At 42.1% G+C, this 21375-nt stretch overlaps 2 long non-coding RNA genes across 2 annotated transcripts in view; both read right to left on the reverse strand.

The window, feature by feature from the left end:
• Positions 1–4256: 4256 nt before the first annotated feature.
• On the reverse strand, positions 4257–16047 carry LOC139595143 (uncharacterized). Its single transcript, XR_011680871.1, has 6 exons — positions 15986–16047; positions 14399–15538; positions 11901–12051; positions 9610–9674; positions 7127–7236; positions 4257–4402 (listed from the first exon to the last, which is right to left on the reverse strand). It is a non-coding gene; the product is annotated as an uncharacterized lncRNA (long non-coding RNA).
• A 3864-nt stretch (positions 16048–19911) lies between these two features.
• The window catches only part of LOC139595144 (uncharacterized), a 51617-nt gene continuing 50153 nt past the window's right edge, over positions 19912–21375 (reverse strand). Inside the window, exon 13 of the long non-coding RNA XR_011680872.1 lies at positions 19912–20031. This is a non-coding gene — a long non-coding RNA (uncharacterized lncRNA). The remainder of the gene's footprint in view (positions 20032–21375) is intronic.

The raw sequence follows: 21375 nt of genomic DNA on the forward strand, positions 1-21375 counted from the left end.
TCAAAAAAGGAACAGATCATCTGTGTTTAATAAATCCCTGGGGAGGAGCTTCCCAAAGCAGTGTGGGTGCCTGATCCCCCCCTAGATGTGGGGTCCTTTGAAATCCTCATTGAACTCAAATTCCAGCCTAGATCTGAAAAGGTTTGAGGCTCAGTGTGGTTATTAAAACACTGCATTGTTTCATAATTTCTATATACTTTGAATAATTTACTCAGAGAGATTTTTCTACTGCAATATTTTTGCAGCCTCTTCAGATGCTCCACTTACCCTTCATATGTTCATGTGCTTTTAAGCAAATTTCTCTATGAAACATTAATGTACCATCATGTAGCCATAGTCTGGCCAGAATGAAAATCAATTTTGATTTAATGTGATCACTTTTTTTTTTTTTTCCCCTTCAAGAACCATTTTTTTATTTGACTTCTTGACTGCCAGGATATTTCCAAGCTGCTGAGATCCAGTGTGAAAAATCCCAGGTCAATACCACCACCAAACCCACATTCCCTGCTCCAGCTTTCCAGTAATTATCTCTATTTGAAGTAGTGAAAAATTCACTCTGCATCTTTTTCATTTTCTATCAGGTCTTCACCTGCTTTTTTTTTTCTGTTTATTTGATCAAATATAATCTGGAGGAGTTTTTTGTTTGTTCTTAATTCGTTAACTCAGGCTGAGTAGCAGCTTAACCACTCCACTTTTAATTTTCTTGCTGTACCCTCCTGCCCACCTGAGCTGCTGGAATTTTAAGTGAGGAAATAACTTCCAGGCAGCAAACATCTCAGTCTTCCACAGAACTTTATTTTTCCTAATCACCTCTAATGTCTCATGGGCCATTACTTCTCCTGCTTTACACAACGGGCTCTGAGCAGGCAATTAGCTCGTGGTAAAACCTGCAGCAATTAGGAGCAGCAGCCATCTGCAGCCAGGTGGATTTTGGGGACAGCAGCATCCAAGGAGAGCTCAGCAGAATTTGGAACAGCATTTTTTCCCTTCTCGGTGGAGCTCTGAAATCTGGATGCTCTAATGGACGCCTTTATTCGGATGAGAGGAGCGAATCGTGCTCGGGGAATGTTCTGGACTTTGGAAAGGAGAAAAGCTTTGACATCACCAAGATGGAGCAACCTGCTCTGGTGGAAGTGTCCTTGCCCTTGCAGGGGGTTGGAACTGGAGGAACTTTTAAGTTCTTTCCCAACCCAAACCATTCCATGATTCCCTGATGGAATTGTCAAAGCAAATAGCCCCAAAAAGCTGAGTTTGGGATGGGTCCACCAGGAGCAGAAATGGAGCAGGACAGTTCTTCTCTCTGCAGCCTGCAAGGCTGCGATCTACAGAAGGGAATTTTGCCAGATATTTTTAAAACCAGGAAATTCCTCACTTTTCAAACAAAAGGAAAGCTGAACAAGAAAACCATGGGACAGAGCAGGCTGTGGGGTATTTGGTGAACCATTAATTTTACCCAGTTCCACTAATGGATCCCATTGAAGAAATCCCTCTTGATAAAAATAACCTTTCAGTGGGCAGAAATAAATGCCATAATGAACTTAAATATATTTTTCCCTAAAATCTTTTTATTTTCTTTGCAGCTTCAAACAACGCAGGGAGGAGTTGGGGACAAAGGAAAAATCAAGGAAATAAAATTCCTCTCTCTGAGAAAAAGTGTCTTTCAGAGTATCCCCCTTGACTTTCTTCTAATTAAGCCTTAATTAGAACAGTCACCGTGATGACAAGAGAGTTATTTTTATTGCTACTTAAAATTGTGTATGACAACTTTATTTTCAATGGGGAAGAAGGGAAAGGTGGAGACTTCAGCCCAGGACAGTATTTCCAGCTGTACCTTCCCATCTTCAGGATGGAAGAGAGATGTGTTGGGTGTCTTTATTTGCTTGAAAAATGTCCCGAACTTGTGTGACCAAGGCTCTGAGCAGCCTGGCCCGGCTCTGAAGTTAAATCTGACTTTGTTTCAGTCCTGGCTTGAGCAGAAGGTTTGGCCAGATGTTCTCCAGAGGTGCCTTCAGCAGAAGTTTTCTGAGCTTCAAGGAGCAGTTACAGCATCAAGGCTTGAGCCGTTAATGGCTTTTGTTGGTTTTATTGAGTTAAATCAGTGTTACTATGACGGAATGAGATTGTTTAGCTGAATAAACTAAAACCCAGAGCTCAGGTTTTGTTCTCTGCTCTTCTTTGTTTCTTTTTTGATGCAGCCCCAGCATTTCCAGAAGAGGAAACACCAGCAAGTCAAAGATTACCAGAGCCCCTTACAACCTTTCCACAAAAGGACTACACCAAAATATAAACTGTGCCAAGGAAATGTTAATGAGTGGGATCTGGAAAGTTTAAATATAAATACTTAAAATTACAGCTTGCTGCTGACAAGAAATTGTGACCTCTCATCCTCTGAAACACTAAACTGAAATAAAAGCAGATATTCAGTCCTGCAAACACAATAGGACCTGGACAGCTGTGATTGTATCAACCAGTAGTAAGTTGAATGCAGTTCTGCATTCCTTCAGTTGGTTCTGTATTCCTCCCTTCTGGGTGAATGGATAGACATTAGTCAGAAACGTGCTGGGAAAACTGGAATTTCATAATTCCATTAAAAAAATGCTTCATTTCCACTGAAAAAATCTAAGCTGAAAATTGAAGGAAAAAAAAAAAAACCCTTAAAAATTGAGCACAAAGAATAAATCTCTGTTTTCATTCACAGGCAGGACTGAAAAATGTGTTTGGGAAAAGAATTATTTAAATGCTCTAGATTACATTTGATTGGAGGGGAAAAATTCATTTCTTCCCCTGAAGGGAAAAAACTAATATGCTCCAAAGTGCAGTAAAAACAGAGCCATTCCGAGCTGTCATTTGCAATTAAAAAGAGAAAATATTTAATGGGAGCTGGTGAATACTTTGCAATGGCAAAATTGCTTTTAGCCCTTAGAAAATTTCCCTTTTATTAGAACTTCCACAGTGTTTGTGTTGCATGTAAAGTGAACACTGGGAAATAAGGATGGACTGGCCTAAGTAGAGTTTGAAGATCCTGGAATTTGGCAAGGAATGGATTTTCCAGAGCAGCTGTGGCTGTCCCTGGAGTGGCAGGGCCAGCTTGGATGGGGCTTGGAGCACCTGGGACAGTGGAAGGAGTCCCTGCCCATGACAGGGGGTGGTTATTTATTCAGATTATGGGGGGTTTTTTTCTGCTTAAATGTATAATTAATGATTTTTAAAATTACTACAGCTTCTACATTTGTGTCCTCACAACAGCCTCGTGAACTTCAACTGAGCACACAAGTGTAGGAGGAAAACAGGGCATGAAAAGTGGAAAAATAATCTATGGAACTATTTAAAATTTGAGTAAATCTTAATGAGGGATGAAAACCTGAATGGATTTCACAACCTCTGTTCAGCAGAATATGAACGAGTTCATCAGAAACAGGAAACCAGGTGAAACAAACCCCACTCTGCCTGTAGGGCAGTGATGTATTTGGGTTTGTTTTTTCCCTAAAGGGGTGGCAAACATGGAAACCCACCATTATTTATTCACTTTTTAAATTTTTCTCTCTCCTTTTCCATTTTGGTACCACCATAAATCTTCGTCAACCCCCTTTATTGAACTCCCCGTGTCCTGATTAACAATCTAATGGTTCTGAGAGATGAAACTCATTAATTTTGATTATAGGCCCTCAAAGCAGGCACTAACTCTTCCTTTAATTCTGATGGAATTGCCTTAATGAAGCAAAGGAGGCTGAAAACTGAGGCCACCACAGTGCAAGCTGCTCATGCTCAGGGTGGTTGTAGTAACTCCTACTCCTGCTGCTACTCAGAGCAGTAACTCCTCACTCTGCTGCTCCTCAGAGCAGGAATTCCTCATTTCTGCTGCTTTTCAGAGCAGGAATTCCCAGCTCCTGCTGCTTTCCAGAGCTGGGTGCCCCTCGAGGACTCCCCAGGTCATGCTGGTGGCAGGAGGGGGACAGGGCAGCACGACTGATGGATATTCCTGAAAATCCAGATTAACAGGAGGAGTAAAAAAATACTTAAAAAGGACCCCAAAAAACAAAACAAAGCAAAAACCCCAACCAACCAAACAAAAAAAGCCCAAAAAACAAACAAAATCTAAACCAACCAACCAACCAACAAAAAATCCTAACCCAAAAACAAAAAAGCCCAAACAAAACCAAAAAAAACCCAACAAAACAAAAACAAAAAAAAATCCCCCCAAAAAACCCCAGAAAACCCAAAAACACCCAAAAAAACCCAAAATCAAAACAAAAGAGTATATGAAAACTTAAGAACAATTTTATTGAGCTAAGAAAAATGTATTTACTATGGTGATGAGGCTCAGAGATGCAGATCCACTGGCTGGAACCTGGCAGAACTCCCCTGGCCACTCCTGTGCATTCCCACTCCACCACTTCTCTTCCTATACACAATAAAACAGGATTTTAATAAAATGTCAGGCCAGTAATAAAAGACCATTTTTATCTGACCTTTCAGGAGAAGGTAACTGAATTTGTAGTGAAATAAATCTGCAGGTTGAGTAGAGCTGGGCAAGAAATGGGTTTATTGTAGTGATATTTGGGATATTGTAGTGATATTGTAGTGTAGGGATATTTTTCCTCCCAAATTAGGATTAAGAGTAAAAATCTATCAATTTCTCATGAAATTATTATCAATAAACATATTTTCAGCATTTTGGCAAAATATTTCCTTCTCTTCAAAACTGATTCAGCGTTGAGCTGTCTGAAGGAAAAACTAAAGTTCGAAAGAAATTAAACTTTGAAGGAAAACCAAAAGTTTTCCTTTGAGACACATGAAAAGAATCCCAGGATAAGTGAGGTTGGAAAAGCCCTCCAAGATCATGGAGTCCAATCCCCACCTTGTCCCCAGCCCAGAGCACTGAGAGACATCCAGGAATTCCTGGGACACCTCCAGGCATGGGCACTCCAAACCTCTCTGGGAGCCCCTCCCAACACCTGAGCACCCCTTCCATGGAGGAATTCCTGCTGATCTCCATCCTGAAGCACCCCTGGAATTAAGAAGACCAAGGCTACCATTTTCCCCTCATGTTATTGCTAAAGGAGGAGCCACAACTGTTATGGTGAGACCAGGAACGGCCAAGGAGCTGGTCTGAACTTTTAAACCCCAACACCATGTTTTCCAGGAGTTGGTTTCAACTTTTAAACCCCAATTCCACGTTTCCCAGGAGCTGGTTTGAACTTTTAAACAAACTCAATTTCATGTTTTCCAGGAGTAGCTCAGGAGCTGGTCTGAACTTGTAAACCCCAATTCCACGTTTTCCAGGAGTTGATTTGAACTTTTAAACCCCAATTCCACATTTTCTAGAAGTTAATTTGAACTTTTAAACCCCAACTCCACATTTTCCAGGAGCTGGTCTGAACTTTTAAACCCCAATTCCACGTTTTCCCGTTGGATGGGGGCATTCAGACCCTGGATGCCAGCAGATCCATGGAGTGCAGCTCCTCCAGCAGCTGACAGATGTGACAAGAGGGCTCCCAACACCACACAAAAGCCACACGTGATCTGGCTCTGCCACTTTGGCCTCCCAGATCTACAACCCCAAGCCAAGAAATGGGTAAAGGCCTCATTTGATCCTGAAATATTCCCCATTTTCATGGTAATTCGTGAGTCAGAGATTTGAAATGTTAACCGAGTCACAGTATTTATATAATTTCTAGCATTGTGTGCAACACCAGCAGCAATTTGCGAGGTCACAATATGAGTCTTTTAAATATTCCTGATTCCAAGGCCTGTTTAAATCTTCTGCTTTGAAACTGTAATTAAAGCTTTCAGGGAAATCCTGTCTTACTCCCTTTATATTACCCAAGCCCTCCTCTCACTCCTCAGTTGCCTACACCAGATCCCACATAGGAACCTGAAATATGGATTTGTCTCCTACACCTGCCACGGAATATGGGCCTGGTAATTGAATTAAAGTTCTCCAAAATAAATTAATTTCACGTAGCAGATGGCCAGCATGGATTTCAGCTTGCTGTGTGGCAGCCAAATTGATTTAAATCAACTCGAGGAGAGGTAGGCTTTAATCAGGTCAGCTGACAGCTATTAGAGCAAACCTGATTGAAATTCAGAAATTTAGGGAAAAATAAATCCACCACCAACCCAACATCCCCCTCCCACAGGGACCCAACAGATAAAACTTTTAAAACATTCAAATGATTCTGGTTTGGGTAATAAGATTTAGTAGAGCATGGCAGGCTTTTATTTTGCTGTTTAGTCTCCTCTGTGCCTTTTTAGTGGAAAAGGTGCCACATAAAACCAAGCACCACGGAACAAGAGAAGAGGGAAAAGGTCCAATTCTTGGCTGCCTTCAATCAATTTTTAAAACCGTTCAAACGAGACGTGAAATACTACAAAGTCAAAGTAGCTGTGGTTTATACTCAGCTTGCATGGCTGTAAATGAAAATAAAGCTGAAAGCAGAGAATTTGTGCAGCAAATATTTCCTTTTTTTCCTGTCTTAACATTGCTTTTAACAATTCTTTCCAGAAAAAAATCTCTTTGCTATGCATAGAGATAAGATACAGGTGAGTTTGTTGTGCCACCTGAGATGCCTCATTAGTGGTTTTTAATAATTGTATTTCTCATGGCTCTGGAACAGCTGGGCTTTATCCTCCAGGTAGGAATGAAGTCTCCATCCTGCTTTCTCTCTTATTTTGAGCATCTTGTACGCAAAGCTGGTTCAGAAACTGATTTTCCAGCTTGTTGGCCAGCTCCAAACCCTTAATATTTATTTTCCCCTCAAAATCCTGATGAAAGGAACACTTCACAAGTGTTTTGGGGAAATACATATTCAAGAAAGAGACTGACTAGGAAATAATGAATTTTTTTCAACCAAATGGGATATTTTAACACTTTCCATAATAAAAAAGAACAGCCTGAGACTCAACTTCATGTCCCCACCAGCAAATTCTCAATGTGGCATGGAAGGTGTGTGTGGCATGGATAAATACATCTGAAAACCAGGAAATCATTAAAAGCCACCAAGAAATGATAAGCTGATAACAGATTGAACTGGACCAACCTTGTTCTAGTCCCAAACAAGACAGAAAACACCTGCAGTATTGTTTTAATTTAGTGGCAGGATTGTTTTTAAAATTCGTTTTTTACCTGCAGCCTTTGTTTCATAAATCACAGAATACCTCAAGCTGGAATGGACACGTGGGATCATCAAGTTCCACTTCCATATATTTGTATGTAGGATATTCTGTGCATTTTTCCTGTAGGAAGTTGTTAAAAAATCAAGTGAGGTTGGAATGGATTCACTCATTAGTTCTGGAGGTGAATCTGCCACTTCTCTTGAGGCAGATTAGGCTAAAAAAAAAAAAAGTTGTTTACATTTGATTTGGCTCATTCTTGCATGCCCTTATTAAAAATACTTTCCTATGATCAGTTTCTGTTTCAGGCTGCCATCAAACCACACTTCCAAGCCTCCCTGTCTAGACAGAAAAGATGAAAAAAAAATATAAAATATGTGGGGTGTGGCATTGATCAGGAGGAGATTTTTCTCTTTTTATTTTATTATCAGCACCAAGCAAGGACCTGTGTGTGCTCCTCATGCTCTTCAAGGTCACCTCACCTCACCTTGCTCTGCATGGATGGACATTGCTGGATTTGGATGAGCCACAAAATTCGGGATGCAAACAGAGGGTGCATCTGTGGATGCAGGTGCTGGGGTCAAACTCTGCCCCAAACAACCCAAAACCCCTGAGAATGGAGCACCCAAAACCTACAACAGCAGCATTTGGCAAGCCTGAGTTACCCTACAAACTCACATCCAAAATATCAGCGGATTGTTGGAAACCCCAACGCTTTCCCCGCCTGTTCCTCCAGTCAGGAGTTGCCATTGCGTGCCCAGAGCTGGGATGGGGGAGAGAGAATCCAACGCTCTTTTCTGCTTTATCCATTTGCTTCTCTTTCCCCATTTAGCTGCTCCCCCACTTGTGATTCACAACGTTCCAGCCACTTGGGAGTCAAAGGGAGCCGGAGGCACAAAAAAAAAAAACCCCAACTTGCACAATCAAATGCTTCGAGTGGGTCTTGATCATCAGATCACATTGAACTTCAGGCTATTCATATGCAGAAAAGATTGCAAAATCCCAGCTTCAGATGGCTTTGCTTCATTAATGGCATGAGCAGCCACAATTATCAGGCTGTTGTTTCCAACAACGAGCTTAGAAATACGGGGAAACGGCCACAATATCTTGATTTATTGGGTTGGATCTTTGAAATGTCATCTCTGAGGCAACCTTTTTTCCAGGCAGCTCAAAAAATCTGTTCTCAAGTTTTTGGGGGAGAAAAATAAAAGTCACACCAAAAAAATCGAGCTATTTTTGTACTGACATGAATGACAAATACATATCCAGAAAAATTCAGCAAGTGGGTTATTTTTATATTTCCTTAATTCAATAAGGCTGAATAAGGTGAATAGGAATAAAGTGAGCCAAGAGATTATTTGTTAGAATTGATATCTCTGTGTGAATGGGATTTCCAAGTCCTAGAAAGTCCAATTTCAGGTTGACAGTGCTGTAATAATGTAAAATTCCTTCTGGGATGTTTGTTTTGAACCATTCTCTGTCCTGGAACACAACAGGCAGCCACTTTTCCTGTCAAAGGTGCAAATTAAATCCAGAGATATCCATCCACAATGCATCATTTTCATGATGAGTTTACTCAGAAAAGTTCCTGAAAATAAATCTGCTCAGACATTTTTGCGCTGAATATTCCTTCTGTGCCATCCAAAATCACAGAATCAATCAGGTTGGAAAAACCTTCTGAGGTCATCAAGTTTAACCCTGAACCTCAGTTTTTAATATCAGAATCTGAAACAACCCCTTAAAACAACCCCAAAACTCCAAGCCAGGGGCCTCCCGCAGTGGGGATCTCTGGCTCTGCAGAGTTTCTTTGGCAGCTCCAGGAATTCTTTGATTTCCTGTCAATTCCATTGCTTACAGGGTGTTTTCAGTGTCGAGGATTTGCATACATCTGCATATATAAATAAACCCCTTATATAAAGAAACGAGGTTGGCAGGAGGGTATCAGCTGTTCTGGTCCGCCCAAAATGGTTGCTCATTTTTTTCATGGATTTATAAAAAAACCCTCAGCACTTCCATTTTTCCTGGAAAGTTGTGATCCCCACAAATCCCCGTGCAGGGAATCATCCTTCCTAATGGATCTTTTTTGTGAGACCTTTCAGGTTCTTTACAAAGAGCACAGGAGAAATATTTTGTCCCAGCTCTGATTTTTCATGTATTTAATATTTCTGTTGGAAGGGGGAAAACTGATTTTTCTCATTTTTACTTTTCAAGTCCTGCTTATAAAAAAAAAAAAGAAAGATGGTTTTAACTTATTAAATGGTTTAAAAATTAATTGCATCAAATACATAAAGTATCATAGGATGGATTTCCCTGTGCACACCACAAAAAGATCCTCAAAGATATTTCTCTGTCCCCACCACCCAAAAAAGTTCCTCAAATATTCTGCTTTGCCTATGAATCAGAATCTCTACATTTTACAAATATTTCTTTGCACAGAAATAATTTTTTATCTTTTAATCAAAGCAATTTCAAGGTGGAAGTAAGATGAAATCTCACCTTTGCATTGTATTGTGAATCCATAAAAATCACTCTTCTTATCCTTTAATTTAATTTTCCACTGGCTGGAAAAAAAAATGAAAGTTAAGAGGAAAGATTCTTTCACCCCAAAATCCTTAAAAAAATCTTTAAAAATACACCAGTAGACCAACAAACTAAAGAAATCAATGTGATTTGGTGTTCTAGAAATTATCAATTACAGGCAAAATTTAGTCAAGCAGAAACAAAAGCAAGCAGGAGGATATCATTGCCCAAATTTAATTGCTTAAATTCCTTAAATTTCTGGAGTGAAAGGAAGCTAATTAGATATTGATTTAAATAAATGCAGCCTCCTGGTGGCTAAGCACTGGTTATTAAGGGTTCTTGTATAAATTAAAGGCTACAAGGAAAAAAACCAAATATTTTTGTAGCCCTGGTTCTAAGAAAGGCTAAAATCAAAGCCTCATTCAGCCAGAAGTTGCATTATTTGGAAACCTGCTCCTGTTATTGCACCGAGACCCTCATGGAATTCAGAAGGAAAGAACTGGCTGAAAACATGGAGCCAGGGGTTGTAAACATCCAGGCTGGAGTCTAATTATCAGTTACACAATTTCATAGCATCAAATCCACCAAATTTAAGAATTTACACTTCCCTGAAATGGTGGCAATGAAATCCAAGAGCGCTGAAAGAGTGAAGTGCAATTTCCTGGGGATGAGAGGAAAGATTCTGCATTTCTGATGGCTGGGAATTTGGAATACCGCTGGCAAAAGGGTCCAGCTCCCACCCATCCCTGGCACAGGGACCACGAGCATTCACTCATCCTCAGGGCTGAGGGGTGAAGCTGTTATTTAGAGCAATGAGGAAGGACTAGGAATGTTAATCTGAAATTCAGAGCAGCCTTTGGGTTGACTTCCAGCAGTCATCAGCAGCGCTCTTCCCTGATTTAAGCTCCCCACAGACCTTAGCCAATGTTTTGGTCCCTGCTGACACCGCTCTGTGAACTACCACTCATTAAATTAGACAGGAGTTTGGGGGAGATTAATTATCTTGGGAGGTGTTTGACATTCCCCATCTGGAGCAGAGCTTCTGGATGGATCCATTCCATCCGTGGAAAGGCCCTTCATTCCCTTCATTCCCAGGTTTAGCTGCTCCAGCAAGGACTCAGTGATGACCCTGGATTGCATCCTGTGCACGTCCCTGGAGGAGAGGGGGATGAACCATTCCACCCATGGAAAACCACTTCATTCCCTGAACACATCGTTCCATTTAACAGGAGTTAAATGATGCTCCTGGATTGCATCCCATGCTGTCCCCAGAAGGGCAGAGGGATGAACCATTCCATCCATGGAAAACCACTTTAATCCCAGAACACATCACTCCCAGATTTACTTGTTCCCAGAAGAGTTAAACAATGCCCCTGGATTGCATCCTGGGCACCAAAGTTTCCCTGAAGGTCAGGGGGATGGATGAACCAGTCCATCCATGGAAAAGCACTTCATTCCTGAACAAAACATTCCCAGATTTGGTTTCTTCCACAAGGGCTAAATGATGGCCCTGGATTGGATCCTGTGCACTCCCCTGAAGGACAGGGGGATGAACCATTCCACCCATGGAAAACCATTTCCAGAACACATCATTCCCAGACTGAGCTTTTCCTGTAAGGGCTAAAGGATGCTCCTGCATCCTGTGCACTCCCAAATTCCACTGGACAGGGGATGAACCAGTCTATCTATTGAAAGACACTTCATTCCCTGAACACATCACTCCCAGATTTACTTGTTCCCACAAGGGTTAAACGATGCTCCTGGATTGCATCCTGGGCACCAAAGTTTCCCTGAAGGTCAGGGGGATGGATGAACCATTCCACCCATGGAAAACCATTTCCAGAACACATCATTCCCAGATTTACCTCTTCCCACAAGGGTTAAATGGTGCTCCTCTGCACCCCTAAATTTCACTGAAGGACAGGGAAGGGCAGGATGGCCATGACATGGATCTGTGGCAGCATCTGAGGGGCATTTGAACTCTGTTGTTTCCTCCCCTTATGTTAAAAGTGAATCCTCAAAATCCCATAAAAATGATCTAAAACTCCCTACAAACACCTGGGATCTACAGCCAGGAATTCCTTGCTGATGTGATCAACGAGCACCACATTAACACGGTGAAATCAGAAAATATAAAGTACAGATTGGTCCTTTTTATCTGTCATCTTCAAAAGAACAAATAAAAAATTTTAAAAAAGAAGCCCACAAAGCCAATATCATTCTATGGTCTCGGCAATGTGTTAATTTTTAAACCCGATTATACTCACATTTCACGTTAGAAGAACAATTAGATTTTCTCCTGGTGGATTTTTCCAGAATCAGACATTCCAGGGCCATCAGAAATATTGTGAACATTTCTCCTGTGCCACAGATTGGGATTTTATTTCTTGGTGCCTTCATCTAACCCAATAACTCGTGCTGAAATTAGATCAGGCATTTTAGGAAGGGATTCAATCTTATTTTAAGGCTCCTCATATCTGATGCTGCATGAACCACATCCATTAATAATCTGTTCCAGTGCTTAATTACCCTTGTTAAGAATACAATTAAGAAATTGTCTGCTTTTTGTTTGACCTTTTTCTGTGTTCAATTTTCCTTCTAGTTCTATCAAAATTTTCTGCTCCTGTTTCTCCCAGATTCTCTCATAAATAGCCCTGCTCATACATAAATCTATTTAAAATACAAGCTCTCCTCTTCCTTGTCTAGAGTAAAAGTAGCTTATGTAGATAAAAAAAAATAAAAAAGGAAGAACAGAAAGAAGAAACATAAAATAAATTATTTTTAAAAGTGGGTGATTTATTAAAAATAAAATGAGTGGCTCATCTTGCACCATGGCTATTTTTAGACGAAAAGTTCAGCATTTAAGGTTCAAATCCAAGATGTTTGCTGATGCTCAGAATTTATTGTGGCAGCTCAAGTGCTAAATCCATCATCCCTTGGATATGATGCTCTCCATGGAAATATGGGGAGGAATAAAGGGGTTAGAGCTGGGGAAGGGCCTGGAGCACCAGGAGGGGCTGAGGGAGCTGGGAAGGGTTTGGGGCACCAGGAGAGGCTGAGGGAGCTGGGAAGGGCCTGGAGCACCAGGAGGGGCTGAGGGAGCTGGGAAGGGTTTGGGGCACCAGGAGGGGCTGAGGGAGCTGGGAAGGGCCTGGAGCACCAGGAAGGGCTGGGGGAGCTGGGATGGGGCTCAGCCTGGAGAAAAGGGGGATCAGGGAGGGTCCTGTGGCTCTGCACAGCTCCTGACAGGAGGGGACAGCCGGGGGGATTTGGGATCTTATCCCAGGGAACAGGGACGGGAGGAGAGGGAATGGCCTCAGGCTGGGCCAGGGCAGGCTCAGGGTGGACAGCAGCAGGAATTTCCCCATGGAAAGGGAGAATAAACATTGGAACAGACTGTCCAGGGAGGTTTGGAGTGCCCATCCCTGGAGGTGTCCCAGGAAGGGCTGGAGGTGGCACTCAGAGCTCTGGGCTGGGGACAAGGTGGGCATTGGGCACTTGATGGCCTTGGAGGCCTTTTCCATCCTCACTGGAATTCCTCAGTGATTCTGGGATTCTCTGATCCCATAAGAGCCTGTGGGGCCACCCACAGCTCTCTGGGATCCCTCCAGCTGCCCTTCAAGCCCAGAGCAGAGCCCTGAGGAATTGCTGCTGATCCAGCTGAGGGCCGGGCAGGGCTCCTGCCAGAGCTGTGGCGTTATTTGGGATTATTGACCCCTCCCAGCCTCACATTCACACAACAACCCCAAAGCCTTTCTGACAGCACACAGGTGACAGCCAGAGCACCCTTTTTTGGGTGTGTTTGTATCCCCCTGACTCCCACACAGAGTTTCCATGGGAAAACTGCAGAATGCCTCCACGTGGGAATTTTTAGTGCAGCTCCCAAACCTATCATCTCCCCAAAAATGTCCCTTTATAGCCCTGTCAATCAGTGTATAATTAGCTGGATTTACATGCAGAACAGATGGGAATTTTGGAAATGTAGCTTTTACTAAATGCATGTGAGGAGTTAAAAAAAAAAAAAAAAGAAGTACCATGACTTAGGGATTTAATATATTTGTATTCCTAAAGTGAGGCTGAGTTAAATTCAGTTCTATAAATATAGCCAGTAAAATGTGCAGCAAAAATGCCAAGAATTATTAATTACAAACAGCAACAACAAAGTTCTCTGGTATTCAGAGGAGAAAGTAAGAAAATACCACATTTCATTGTGAAAAATAAACATCAGGTCCATGCAGATGACTTCAGATGTCCTCTTTAAGGAGAATTTCCCAAGTTTTAGGGACATGAAATTCTGTCATTTTGGGCTAAGAATTTCCCTACCCCCTTCATGATGCCACCACAATTCACCAGCACTCGACAATTAAATATTTCTGATTGACTGTATCAAATATATATATATATAACTTTAGTCTTATCCCCCAAAATATCACATTTCATAGCTATTTACTCTTTCTTTTCCTGTGTTGTTCTTTAAATGTATTTTCTCCCTGTTGAAGTCCTGGGTCAGACTGAGTCTCCTGGTAAATTGAGGAGATAAAAGAACAGAGAAATGTGACTTTTTTCCCTTCTCCCTGCACACTTCCCAGACACTACACTGCTTTTTCACAGCTCACTTTAGAACAGGAAGAGAAAATAGAATGCCAAATTCAAAAGGAATAAAATGAATAAAAATCTCTGGATGAAAATGAGACCAATATTCAACATTTTGAAAAAAACCCCATCCTTTTAGTCCCTGTAAGACTAAAATTACTCACCAACTTACCTGGAATTGCTAAAGTAGAGCAGACAGTTAAAACAGGAGCTGCTGGCAATGGGATTTTTGCTCTGCCACTGCTCACAAGGGTTGAGGCTCTCAGATAAGGAGCTGAAATTCAGGTTCCCAAGCAAGTAAAAAAGTGTGGCATGAACTGGACCAAGAATTGTGCAGATTTTCTTGCCCTGTGCAGAAATTCTGCATCACAAAGCACTTTAAAACACATAAAATTGAGGTTTTCTTTTAGAACAGAGTCAATTTCTGGGCATTATATTTTGTATTTTACTATTTCAGTGGATACCCACCTCCCTCCCAACCAGCCACATTGGGAGCACCAAAATCAGGCCCTTTTTAGTCAGAATTACCATCATAAAAAGTGGTTGTAATATGATTAGTGCCAGAATTAGATTTATTATGTTCAAGAAGGAAATGAAGGGCAAAGAATCCAGGTTTGTTTGCCATGGGTATTGGAATAAACACAATAAGATGCCCAAAAATAATGCACTGAAGTGCCTGAACATCACACTGATGAGTGCTCAGTTTTTCCTCCTTGGGGCACAAACCATAAATTAATTATACCTTGGAAGGCAGCTTGGCTGCAGGGGCTGGGGAGATGAGGGGAAATAGATGGAAAAGACTTTCTTGGCTGTTCGGAAAATCCAAGGATGACAGAGGGATTTTTTTTACTTCCAATATAAACAAGTAGCCCAGAGTTAAAATAAAAAAAAAAAACCAAAAGATAATTAAGACAAATTATCAGGAAAACTGGACCTCCTGGCTTATCACATCTAATGATTTGTTCTTCTGGGCATATTTCTCAGGTTTTTTCCCTCAGAAAGGCATCAAGCTCCATCAGGCTAATTGTGAAAAATAGTCTCAGATTTTAACAGGTTTAGGTAATTCCTAAAGATAGAGAGCAGGACATATTGCCTTCCAAGCAATATCTTGTTGTTGAAATAAATTGGATCAGATCTATAGAATATAACCATGAACTTATCTGGGGAGTTGAACACAAGGGAATGTGAAGGACGCAGGAACTTTTCAAGTCAATAACACTGCCAAAGCCTGGGTATCACAAAACTTCAGGTACTGCCACGACAGGCAGAATGGAGAGATAATATTCAATAAATAGAGGGAGAGAAAAAGGATCTGTCAATTGGAAACAACCAAACATGCAACGTTAAACTCTTGAGTCTATTTCCAGAAATGACAGAAATTTCTGCTTCAAGCCTAAACTTTTGGTTTATCGCTTCAGACAGGAGCTGAAGTTTTATCTCAGGGAATCACGGAATCCCAGAACGGTTTGGGTGGAAGGGATCTTAAATCCCATCCCAGCCCTGCCATGGCAGGGACACCTCCCACTGTCCCCGGTGCTCCCAGCCCCAGTGTCCAGCCTGGCCTTGGGCACTGCCAGGGATCCAGGGGCAGCCCCAGCTGCTCTGGGGATCCCATCCCAGCCCCTGCCCACCCTCCAGGGAACAATTCCATCCCAAGATCCCATCCAGGGCATTCCCATGGAAGCCATTCCCCCTTGTCCCGTTCCTCCAGCCCTTGTATGAATTCCATGAGCCAGTTTAAGGTGATGTGTGTACTCACAGGGATGAACCTTCAGAATATAACTCAAGTTCCATTTCTGCTCAAACTCAGCTGTGGTTTCCCACATGGAAAAATGAGATTAGCAGGTAAATCCTGGTCGGAAAGCAGAGTCTGTATTCCATCAATACAGACTCTCATAAAATTCAATTGTATTTATATTTCTTTGAATTACCAAAACTCAACAACATGAGCTTTCAATAATAGCTGAGAGATTAATCTTTGTAGCATGTTAAATCATAACTTTCAAATGAATCTAGCATTTCTTTTCCTGAAGAGATGGTAGCAGTATGAGGCTTAAGACTTTGATTCAAAAAATTATCATATCTTTATTGAGACAGAGGGAAAAAAATTAAACTTTCTGTATGAATTACTCTGTACATATTTAATTTGTCTAAGTCAACAGGCTTTCCTCTACTTGTTCACATTTTTTTGTATTTAAACAGACCAAAGCAAAGAAAAAAAAAAACCTATCCAAAATGAGCAGAAATGTTATTTTGTGTCTAATGAAAAATATGGGATTATGAGGGAAATGCACTTGTGAAATGTAATTAAAGTTTACACCACTCATCCCCAGAATTCAGGTGCCTATTTAAAATGGAATATTTATGTCTGCATTACAGGGAGTTATTGTATCTGTAAGGACAAATGTTAATTATGGAGGCATTACCAAGACAGCCACAGAATTATTATTGTGACTTGCTCGGAGTTCTTTCCACTCTTGAATTCTGGAGAGGAATTGCAGTGAGAGTGGAACAACAAAGTGGAGATGAACAAATGTTCTTCACATCCTGGCAAAGCTTTGCTGAGGTGCTGGAGAAGCCTGGGAGGAAATATCCAATTCCAGAATTCAGCACCTGGTCCTGCCCTGAGGGGTTTCAGGAGGAGTCCTCGTGTCTGTCACATCCTCACACACCTCTCCTGTCCCTCTCCAGGGATGCTGTGACAGCTTGTCAGGGTGGGATGCCCTCAAAGCTGCAGCAGACCAGGACATCTCAGGGCTATCAGAGAGCACTTGGTGTTCCAGACGAGCGGCACTGGAGACTGAACATTGACAGGGATCCAGCCTGGCACATCCCATATTGCACAGCCAGCTCTGCCCAGGCCAAACAACAAGGCAGAAACACTGGCAATGATCTACCCTTGGAGTTTAACAAACAGCCAGCTCTGTGCAGTCAGCAGAAAAACCAGCTCCACTCTTCCCCTCCAACTTGTTAACCCAGCTTCAGATTGAAAATCAATGTCAGCATCATGCCCTTTGGCTTCTGATGGCTAAAAGTTGGCTTCTGAGGGTTCAAGGTTGGCTTCTGATAGTTAGAAGTTGTTTTCTGATGGTTAAAAGTTGTCTTCAAGTTGTACCACACAGAACCCCTGTCTCCTGTCTATTTTTGCAGGAACAGAACATATTTCTCCGTTCTTTCCGCCCTCCAATTTGTTAAACCAGCTTCAGACTGAAAATCAACATCAGCATGGTGTCCTTTGGCTTCTGATGGCTAAATAGTTGGCTTCTGATAATTAAAAGTTGTTTTCTGATGGTTAAAAGTTGTCTTCAAGTTGTACACAACAGAACCCATGTCTATTCTAGGTCTATTTTTCCAGGAACAGAACGTGTATCCAATTCTGCTGGGGGTCAGGCACGCTGACAGCAGCTGAACACTCTTTAAAAAAGTGTTTTACTGTAATTATGCTCATTTGTACCACAGAGAGATGCAGGTTTTTTGTTAGCACTAAGTTTTGTTTATAAAAATTGCCTTTTCACTCACCAGGTAAAGTGAGACTATAAAAACGACGTATGTGCTCATGAAATCAGATTTAAAAGACCACAGCATGGCAGAAGAGTGGAAAAGAAATAATAAAGAGTGTTTTGCTATAAACACTTATTTTTACATGGAACATTTACCCATCCAGACCCACACAGAGAGTGCTTTGCACAGCTCAGGTTTGAACAGTGGAGGATCAGCACCAAGAGTTACTTTAGCTCGGAGCACACCTCCAAAATGAAGAGCTCCTTTTAATCTGTCAGCTTCTATTTCTGTTAATGTTGTCTGGAAACACCTTTAACTAAATGGCTGAGCATGGAAAATTAAATGTTCTCCAGGTAAAGAAGGTTTATGGGTCTTCATGTGAAGCCTGCAACAGCTGGGGAAAGGCAGAGGCACCTCTGGCCTGGGCTCCTCAATGGATGTGGAGATTTTCTGTTGGTATTGGACCAGCAGGTACAGTGCTGCAGAGTTCCCTACTCTCCTTTAGAAATGAGAAGGGGAAGAAAAGTGCCAAAGTATTCCTGTCATACTTCTCTGGACATGCCCCAGCACAGCAAGTGGAGTTCTCTGTTATACTTGGCACATGCCCTCGTCTACCAAGGAAAACTCTGATTTTTGTCCATGCCCTTCTTTTGGCTTTATGAACCCCTACCCACACAGATACCCAGAGAGGTTCCAGACCTGCAGGTGTTCCTGCACAATCAGACATTTAATCCTTTCAAACAGAACCCAGAGTTTGAAAGAATCATTCCTGCTTCATTTTGGGTCCTGTGCATGCTGAAGTCCTCCGAAGAGGCTCAGTAATTCCCGAGGAGGTGGGGAGGAGATGGGAGGCCATGGTTCTAATGGGAAACCTTCAGGCTATCAAAGTGCTCCGTGAAATCACCAGGGATGAAATCCATATTTCCCCACTGAGTTAAACACGACCTGACAATGCCAATGAACTTTCAGAGAACTGACAGACAAATTACAGCGTGCGTGTGCTAAGCCACGTCGAAACCTTCATTCCTAAAAGCCATCCTGTCAGGAGCTGTAAACACTGATAGCACCCAGCATTCTCTTTCTCCCTCCCATGGCACGTCCTTCCTGCATACAGACTGCTTCCAGACCCTGCAGATGATTCAGTTAATTGCTAATTAAAGTCGTTTTGACCTGGAAGAAAGTGAGGAACACCGAGGTGTTTCTGGTCACAGTCAGGAAAGATTTGTTGTTCGTGTCTAAAGATCTCCACCAAGAATCCGTCCCTTCCCACGCTGTCCTAAATTATTCCTCCACATTTGAGGATTTGGTTTGTGGAGTTCTGTGCATTTATTTATTTATTGCTTTTATTCCCTGAAAGTTATGAGCAAACAAAGGCAGCCCACAACCTACGTGTTCATACACACATCAGGAGGAATTTCTCCATGGAACAAAAAAGGTGGTCAGGCATTGGAATGGGCTCCCCAAGGAGGTTTGGAGTCCTCACCCCTGGAGGTGTCCATGGAAGGCCTGGATGTGGCACTCAGGGCTCTGGGCTGGTGATAAGGTGGGGATCAGTCACAGGGCTTTTCCAACCTGAACAATTCCAGGATTGTGGATAGACAACACTGGGATAGGATGCATGACTACAACAGGATTTGGTTGGATGCCTCTTAAGCTGAAGCTGCAGGGCTGGGTTTTACTAACTCCTTCTACACCTTTAACCACAGTCCAAGGCTCTCCCTGGAGGGAGAAGAACTGAGGAGAAATGTTGGTCACCAATCTCCAAAACACCTTTTAAGATCTGTATCACCCCTTTTCCTGCCAACATTCATCCTCCCTGCCCAGCTCCTGTCCCTATTTGCCATCCTATCATTGCCCATTTCACCTCCTGCTGAAACTCCCCAATCTCAAGTGGGAACACTTGAAATTTGGAATTCCCAGCCCTGAGCCAGCTCCAAGACAACTCACTTCAGCCAATGCTGCAAAATGAGCGTGAAATTGCAAAATGAACAATATTTGCCCTCTTATTTATTTTATTTATTCCTGCTTCAAACCAGTTCTGTGCAGATCAGATTCTGCAATCATTACTCATGTCCCAGGATATTTTATTCACGTGCCAAGCTCCTGTCAGACCAAATCAGATCATTCCAAGGAAAAAAATGCCTTTTTGGGGGAACAAAGAGCAGGGAACTGGGCTCACAGTAACTCGTGCAATGTTTGTCCTGGCTGGCTGACACAGCATTTGGCTGGGAAGCATCAGAAGTGGGTTTGGTTTTTTGGAGAAAGTTTCATAGATTCATTGTTTCTCCAGGAAAGTGAGAAATCCTGCTGGGAAAAATAACAATCACCCAAAGTGAACAAGGAAAATGTGATGATTTTCTGCAAGAAAAAAAAGGGATTTAATTTCAGATCAAATATTTTGCTGTTGTTGCTGTACTTTCGGTGGCGAGAAAGCTTTATTTAGTCACCAACCCAATTTCCAGGGTGTTTCAAAAAAGACCTCTGGTTTGGCTGTCCCTCTTGCCTTTTCCCTCCTTTCACCATATGCTGATCTGACATTCCAATCCATCACAGAGCAAGGCTGTCAGATCCTCCCTCTGGAGTTCTTACTAAACACTCCTGAAAACAACCGCACAGCTCTATCGATCTTACAGCAAATAATTTAAAAAAAATTAAAAATAGGAACTGCAGCCAAGCCAACAAGATTCCAGGGGAGACCTTGCAAGCTTTTCTCTTTAATGTTCCAGTAACCTGGGTTATTAACAGCACTGATATCAGTATCACATCACTGATATATTGAGGTCAGCTCAAATTTGGGCCTGACAGAGGAGGAGTCAAACATCTGCAGGGAAAATTTCATGCTTGAGGTGGGAATGAATGTGTGCAATTCCGTGGCCTGTGTTCTGCAGGAGATCACACAAGATGATCATAGTGCTGCCATCTGGCCTTGAAAATCTATGAATCTGCACGGAAATTCTCACTTGAACTTAGCTGACCTCTCTCCGAGCCCATCTGTAGGTTGAATATTCCCATTAAAATGCAAGCCAGGCACACTTCACCAGCCTCAATCAGCTCCATTTGATGGAGCCACTGATGCTGGATTTTGGCAATGAAAAACCCAAGAAAACACAAGGAAAAAAAATGCAAGCATTTCTATCTATAAATGCAAACAGCAGAAAAAACTATAAATTAGCAGCCCCTACTGCCACCAGAACATTTTAGGGACTGCCTCCCCAAGGAACTGCTGGCACTGAGTTCTGAAGAACAACCTGGATAACCCAGTGCTGATGTTTGCATGGGAAATATCCCAGGAATTAACTTGGCTGAGGTGGTAGAGGAAGGCTTGCACAGAAAGTGGTTGGGACCACAGGAAGCTCAGGAAGGGCAATCACACAGGTTTTAAGTGAGAAAAGTGTAAAGGAACACACAAGGGTAAAAATCTTCTGCTTCAAGTTGCAAAGATTTCTCTTTTTTTTTTTTTTTTTTCTGTAATAATCGTTCACCCAAGGCCTGGCTTGAAATCTGGAATTAAAAATCCAGCAGAATGGGGTTTTTAAAGAGTTGGAGTAGCAGAGTGAGGTGGAAATCCTCCTCCAAGGCTGGGCAGATTCCTGGTGTAGGCTCCCCTCTCCTGGGGCCAACCAGACTTCCAAAAACTTCTCCTGTGTT

The sequence above is a fragment of the Agelaius tricolor genome, unplaced genomic scaffold (assembly GCF_023055355.1).
Source record: "Agelaius tricolor isolate 1412-34295 unplaced genomic scaffold, bAgeTri1.0.p SCAF_12, whole genome shotgun sequence".
Taxonomy (NCBI): Eukaryota; Metazoa; Chordata; class Aves; order Passeriformes; family Icteridae; genus Agelaius; species Agelaius tricolor.